Below are 7,062 nucleotides of genomic sequence, written 5' to 3'. Positions count from 1 at the left end.
CACGTTGTTTTAAGAATCAAACCCCATTTTTTACATCAGTGTGTCATGCTTTTCTTGCATCACAGGGCAAGAGCGCCCCTTAAGATGGGGAAGCATCATAAAACGACTACTGTAATAAAGCAGAATTGTGTGCAGACGGCCCAGTAAAAATCCACCATTGAGGCACTGCTATTGCATCAATAAGGTAAAGGTAAAGGGACCCCTGAGCATTAGGTCCAGTCGTGACTGACTCTGGGATTGCGGCGCTCATCTCGCGTTATCGGGCGAGGGAGCCGGCGTACAGCTTCCAGGACAAAGCCGCTTCTGGCGAACCAGAGCAGCACACGGAAACGCCATTTACCTTCCTGCTGTAGTGGTTCCTATTTATCTACTTCCACTTTGGCGTGCTTTCGAACTGCTAGGTTGGCAGGAGCTGGGACCAAGCAACAGGAGCTCACCCCATCACAGGGATTCGAACCGCCAACCTGCTGATCAGCAAGACCTAGGCTCTGTGGTTTAACCCACAGTGTCACCTGCGCTGCATCAATAGCATGTTGCAAATTACACCTGCAGAAAAAGCCCCCCACCTGTCTGGAAGGGCTCTGTGTTCGAGCCCCTTGTTGCAGTGCGGGTGGATTTCCAGTGGATTTCAAGCCCACCAGCTTAAGAAGCTTAGACTTCTGAGTTTGCAAGCGCCACAATTTTACCCCAAGGCAAAATGGTAAGGATGTCAGCCAGAACGCAACTGATACCCGAGTGCTGCTCTTCCAACCTACCAGCAAACCAGTCTGGCAACATTCTACGCATGGTGCAAACAACACAAGGCTGGCGTCATTGGTCTGGAGCCAGCGATTCACCCAAGCACATGAGAGCATGCGGCAACCCATCAACCCCACTCCCAAACCTTGCCGTTGGCCTCACTTTGATCTGGAGAAGGCGAGGCCAGCTCTACGGGTGTAACGAGTGCACCTTGCGATGGATAGCAGGTGTTGTGAACCTGTCGTGGGTGCTCGGTTGCAGGCGGAACGGCCAACCAAGGAGCCCCTGACTAAAATATCACCCAGGGCCTAGACACTTTGCTTCTTGCACTCCAGCCCCTTCTGCCGCTATCCCAGTCGGCAAGATGGGGGTAACCATATTGGGTTTCCTCATAAAAACCACTGCAAGATACCATAAACGCTGCTTCAAATAATACAGCAAGCAGGACGGGCAGCAAAATGTTGCAGTGAGAAGTGCTCCTGTTTAGGGTTCCGGCCAACCAGCCCTGTCTTTTCCCAGGACACTCCATTCCACTCCCTAGTACCCATGGTTTTTACACACACACACACAGTGAGAGAGAGAGAGAGAGAGAGAGAGAGAGAGAGAGAGAGAGAGAGAGAGAGAGAGAGAGAGAGAGGCAGAGAGGCACTTCAACAACTTAAAATATCACAGTTTAAAATGCCCTCACGCCTCTTTCCCGAAGCTGAGAAGGTGCCCCCTTGGATCCACACCTAGTGCAGGGGCAACGGCCGTGCTGCCTTAAATCCAGCTCTGTCCCTGCCCTGCAGTGCCAGGAAGGAGGGAGAAGAGGGCTAGTTGAGGGTCGCCCCCAAGTTCCCAGAGTGGAAGAGACCCAGCGGTGCTGTTCCTGCTGTTCCTGCTGGTGAGATGGGGCTGCTCATTGCCTCTGGTGTGCGTGGGTCAAGGCCCTGGCTAGGGGCTAAAGAAGAGGGATTGGTGGGGTGGGGAGGAATCATAGAATCATAAGAGTTGGAAGAGTCCACAAGGGCCATCCAGTCCAACCCCCCGCCAAGCAGGAAACACCATCAAAGCATTCTTGACATATGGCTGTCAAGCCGCTGCTTAAAGGTAAAGGTAAAGGGACCCCTGACCATTAGGTCCAGTCGTGACCGACTCTGGGGTTGCGCGCTCATCTCGCATTATTGGCCGAGGGAGCCGGCGTATAGCTTCCAGGTCATGTGGCCAGCATGACAAAGCCGCTTCTGGCAAACCAGAGCAGCACATGGAAACGCTGTTTACCTTCCCGCTGTAGCGGTTCCTATTTATCTACTTGCATTTTGACGTGCTTTCGAACTGCTAGGTTGGCAGGAGCTGGGACCAAGCAACGGGAGCTCACCCCGTCACAGGGATTCGAACCGCCGACCTTCTGATCAGCAAGCCCTAGGCTCAGTGGTTTAACCACAGCGCCACCTGGGTCCACAAGCCGCTGCTTAAAGACCTCCAAAGGAGGAGACTCCACCACACTCCTTGGTAGCAAATTCCACTGCCGAACAGCTCTTACTGTCAGGAAGTTCTTCCTAATGTTTAGGTGGAATCTTCTTTCTTGTAGTTTGAATCCATTGCTCCGTGTCCGCTTCTCTGGAGCAGCAGAAAACAACCTTTCTCCCTCCTCTATATGACATCCTTTTATATATTTGAACATGGCTATCATATCACCCCTTAACCTTCTCTTCTCCAGGCTAAACATACCCAGTTCCCTAAGCTGTTCCTCATAAGGCATTGTTTCCAGGCCTTTGACCATTTTGGTTGCCCTCCTCTGGACACGTTCCAGCTTGTCAGTATCCTTCTTGAACTGTGGTGCTCCAGGTCAGGTCTGACCAGAGCAGAATACAGTGGCACTATTACTTCCCTTGATCTAGATGCTATACTCCTATTGATGCAGCTATACTCGTATTGAGGAGTGGCGGAGGTTTGGGGCACAGCTCGACTGGGTGGGGAACCTGGTGTGGAAGAGCAGATTCGGTGTCCCAGAGTGGTTGGACGCAGAGGAGAGGTGGGAGGAACCAGCTGGGGAAGAAGGCTCAGGGGCAGGGGATTGGTGGTGAGATGACGATGAGTGGTCAGAGGGAAAAGTCTGGGAGGAGGTGTCAGGAGCTGAAGAGGTAGCAGGGCTTAGTGAGAAGAGAGAGTCTGTAACCGAAAAAAGTCCAGAAGCAGGAGGGTGGGAGGAGACAGGCCAAGAAGCAGATGCGTCAGGCTAGTGAAGAGCCAAGGGGGTCTCCCCCTCCTGCTGCAACAAGCTCCCCTCTCCCCTGGTCTCCCAGAACCAGAAGAGGCATGAAGAGGGCAGAGGAGAAGTCAGCTTCACACAGGTACAGTCTCAGATTGCTTGGGGCAAACCCTGGAGAGAAGGGGCGAGGTAGGGACCTTCAGTCTCGACAACTGCTTCATGGGGAAAAGACCTGCCGGAGATGAGTCGCTGTGCTCATTAGGCCTGACACTCCTGTGCAGATTCTTTTTTTGGCTAACTCCAACTTGCCTGGTGTGATTTACTGCTAGATCACTCCTGTCACTCGGGCTCCTGTTGCAAGGGGGGCATTTTTAAGATCCCTACCTCTAATGTCTGTCATACCCAAAACACACACACACCAATAAGGGAAGGGGCCCTTGGATCTGTAACTTTGGGCCTCTTAGGACAGGGAGAGGGATAGTCCGGACTGCAACTGCGTCGGACAGGATAGCGATTGTGAAATATACTCGGAGTCGAGAATGAATTTCATGCTCTTTATTCAGCTCATATTCATCAAGGAGAAGAAGAGAAGACGAATGGCTCTTTTCCCAAAACCATCTGCTTATATACATTATTTACACAATGGGCCTTGCGTGATTGGCTACTTCAGGGCTACACCTGTGGGCCAATTATATTGTGGATTGACTTCTGCCTGCAGCCTGATTGGCTGCTCCTACAGGCCAATCAGGTAGCAGATTCACTTCTGCCAGCCGCCTGATTGGCTGCTCCAGCAGGCCAATCAGGTTGCGGATTCACTTCCACCTGGAGTTGGATTGGGTAGCTCCCGCTGATTCTGAATCCTATTGTTCTAGGATTCAGCTCAGTACATAACAGATTGGTTTGGAGTCGCTTTGTGCACTTGGATCTTCCCCCCTAAACCTTATACATTAATAAGTGGTAGGATTTGGCTATTTGGGATGCGAAGGGAGATACACAAACAGCAGAGGAATTCCTGAGCTAGCCTATGCAAAACGACCTGGCCAAGCTGGAGCCATTACGAAACCACACAGGGCCACTGAGAGCCATTGGCGATGCAAGAGAATTGTCCTTCCCCCTTGCCCTGAGGTGTGAATACAGACTGGGGGTTTGGCAGACTGCTAGGGTAACTGGGTGTGAGGTGGCAGGAAAAGAGAGTTTTTTAGTGGGGTGGTCTGGGAAAAAGAAGGAAGAAAAAAGACTGGGATCCATCTTGGGCAAGCTGGCTGCACTGCTGTGGGGGACAAGCTCCTTTTGGAATGACCATGCTGGGACTCCCTCCCTGCAGACTGAAGGTGCAAACAGGTGAATAAACTGCATTTCTTAAAGCTACAACAGTCGCCACTGTGCCACAATTCTCCAAAGGGCCACAGACCCTGGGTGAGTGCCTGGAACCCCCTAGGACAGGCATGTCCAAAGTCCGTTTCGGGGGCCTAATTCAGCCCGCCGGTCGATTTAATCCAGCCCCCGTGGCAGTATATATCCTGGGACAAAATCCTTAAAAAAGCTCAACAGTTTTGAGGTAGTAAAATTGTAAAAAAAAACAAAAAAAACCCCTTCAATCCTAAAAACAGCTCAGCAACAACTTTGGTTGGCCCTCACACATGTTCATTTCATCAAATCTGGCCCTCTTTGAAAAAAGTTTGGACACCCCTGCCCTAGGATCTTGGTATCGTTCGGCAGGTGGCACACAACTTTTGTAACATTAGGATAGTAATTTTTCAAGACAAATTGAAATTTTCAAGATAACTCTTGAACCACAGACCCTGCTGTTTTCTTTTTGTGACGTGGCATTTCATAAATAAGATATTTTTAACTGACTCATTGGTATCCCGCAGGCAGAGCAGAGCACTGACATCTTTGCAGCACTGCATCCGAAGGCCTCTCGCAGTTGCCGTTTAAGCCAGTCCCTCCCACATGGAGGAAAACTTGATCCTGGCTGGCCTTCCTGCCAATCGGAAACAGGGAAAAGTTAACTACGTTTTCAGTAACCAGGGAGATGGCAGTGGGGAGAGGAAGCATGCACCCCAGAGATGCCAACCACATTCCTGCACATGTGGCGACACGGGCTCGCTGTCTGAGTAAGCGAGTGAGTCGGACACCAATTATAGCACCTCAGAAGGAAACCATTCCGCAGAGGGACGTAATGGCTGGCTGGGTCACAAGCAAAAAATGCCGGGCTTTGGGAATGGGAACCCGGCAACGACGCAGCTGCTTCACAACACACTCCTATTTACAGCTTGATGCAATTGACGATGATATCGCGGCGGATCATCGCTCGGGTTGATGCAGTGGCTAAGAGGCCGGGCCACAAACCAGGAAGCCCTGGGTTCGAATCTCGCCTCAGCTCATGACCTCACGAGGTGGCCTTGAGCAAGCAGTTGTTTTCTCAGCCCAATGGCCAGTGACACGGGCAATAACAAGGCAGGCCTACTTTGCACAATCTCAGAAATTATTTCAACGATTCTGCAGGCTTACCATGAAGGACATTCTCCAATATGACATTAAATGTCCGAAAAAAATATAATATAGAAGTCCTTCTGCTCACTTGCACATGGGATTTGATGTTATTGTGCAGTGTTATATGTGGCTGTACTGTTTAAATGTGTTCAAGCTGTACGCGTTATTTCATATATTACTTGTTATAAGAAAAGTTTTTAAAAGTTAAAAAAAGATCGATTCTGCATGTTAATCAGCAGACCTGGTGGCATATATGGCTCAGTGGGTACAGGATCTGCACTGGCTGCTGAAGGTCCCAGATTTGATCTCCAAGCTGGGCTTGCAATGCCCCCACTCTGAAACCCTGGAGAGCTGTTGCCAGTCAGTGTAGACAAAATTGAGCTAGATGATCTGACGGTCTAACTTAGTATAAGGCACCTTCTTGTGTTACTGTGGATTTCTTTCCAGGCTGCAACTGCTGAAGAACTGGGATTTCCAGCTTGCACCAGCAGCAAACACCCACACCCCAACACCAGCCTATCCTGCTCTGCCAACAGGCCTGGGGGATTGAAATTCTATCTGGCCTGTAAAATTCCTGCTGGATGGCAACCTCAGAGGTCGTTTTTGGAAACGCTGAGGGTGCAAGTGAGGAAGCAGCGCAGGGCTTTTAACATGAAAAACGCATTGTTTGGATCACTCCTCAGTTTCGAAACTCGCTTCCAGAAGAAGAAATGAAGAGGCTGTCTGCTGGATCAGGCCAAAGGCCCATCTAGTCCAGCATGAACTCACAGGGGCCAACTAGATGCTTATTGAAGCCCACAAACAAGGTTTAAGCGCAAGAGCACTTCCCCACTGGTATTCAGTCAGGGGCATAGTGCCTCTGACATTAGGTGGAACATAGTGGAGGTAGAACATAGCTGTCATGGCTAGTTGTCACTGATAGCTCTATCATAGAACTGTAGAGTTGGAAAGGGTCCCAAGCGCCATCTAGTCCAACCCACTGCAATGCAGGAATCTCAGCTAACATCCAGGACAGATGGCCATCCAGCCGCTGCTTAAACACTCCAAGGAAGGAGACTCTTGAGGGAGACCGTTCCTCTGTCAAACAGCTCTTACTGTCAGAACATTTTTCCTGATGTTTAGTCAGAATCTCCTTTCTTGTAAATTGAGGCCACTGGTTCGAGTCCTACCCTCCAAGGCAGGAGAAAACAAGCTTGCTCCATCTTCCATGTGACATGTACCTTTAAAATATTTGAAGATGGCTATCGTATCTCCTCTTAGTTTCCTTGTTTCCATGCTAAACATACCAAGTCTCTTCAACCGTTCCTCATAAGGCTTGGTTTCCAGTCTCTTGATCATCTTGGTTACCCTCCTCTGCACACATTCCAGCTTGTCAACATCCTTCTTAAATTGTGGTGCCGAGAATTGGACACAGTATTTCAGGTGTGGTTTGACCAAGGCAGAATAGAGTGGTACTATTACTTTTCTTGTCCTGGACATTATAGTTCTGTTGATCCAGCCCAGAAAAGCATTAACTTTTTTCTTCTTTTTTTTGCTGCTGCTGCTGCTGCTGCTGCTACATCACACTGCTGTCTCATGTTAAGCTTGTAGCCCACTAAGACCCCTAGATCCTTTTCACATCTACTGCTAGTAAGCTA

This window comes from Zootoca vivipara, chromosome 14 (genome assembly GCF_965207765.1).
Source record: "Zootoca vivipara chromosome 14, rZooViv2.hap1.1, whole genome shotgun sequence".
Classification (NCBI taxonomy): Eukaryota; Metazoa; Chordata; class Lepidosauria; order Squamata; family Lacertidae; genus Zootoca; species Zootoca vivipara.
The sequence above is the reverse complement of the archived record's forward strand: the minus strand, read 5'-3'. Positions refer to the sequence as shown.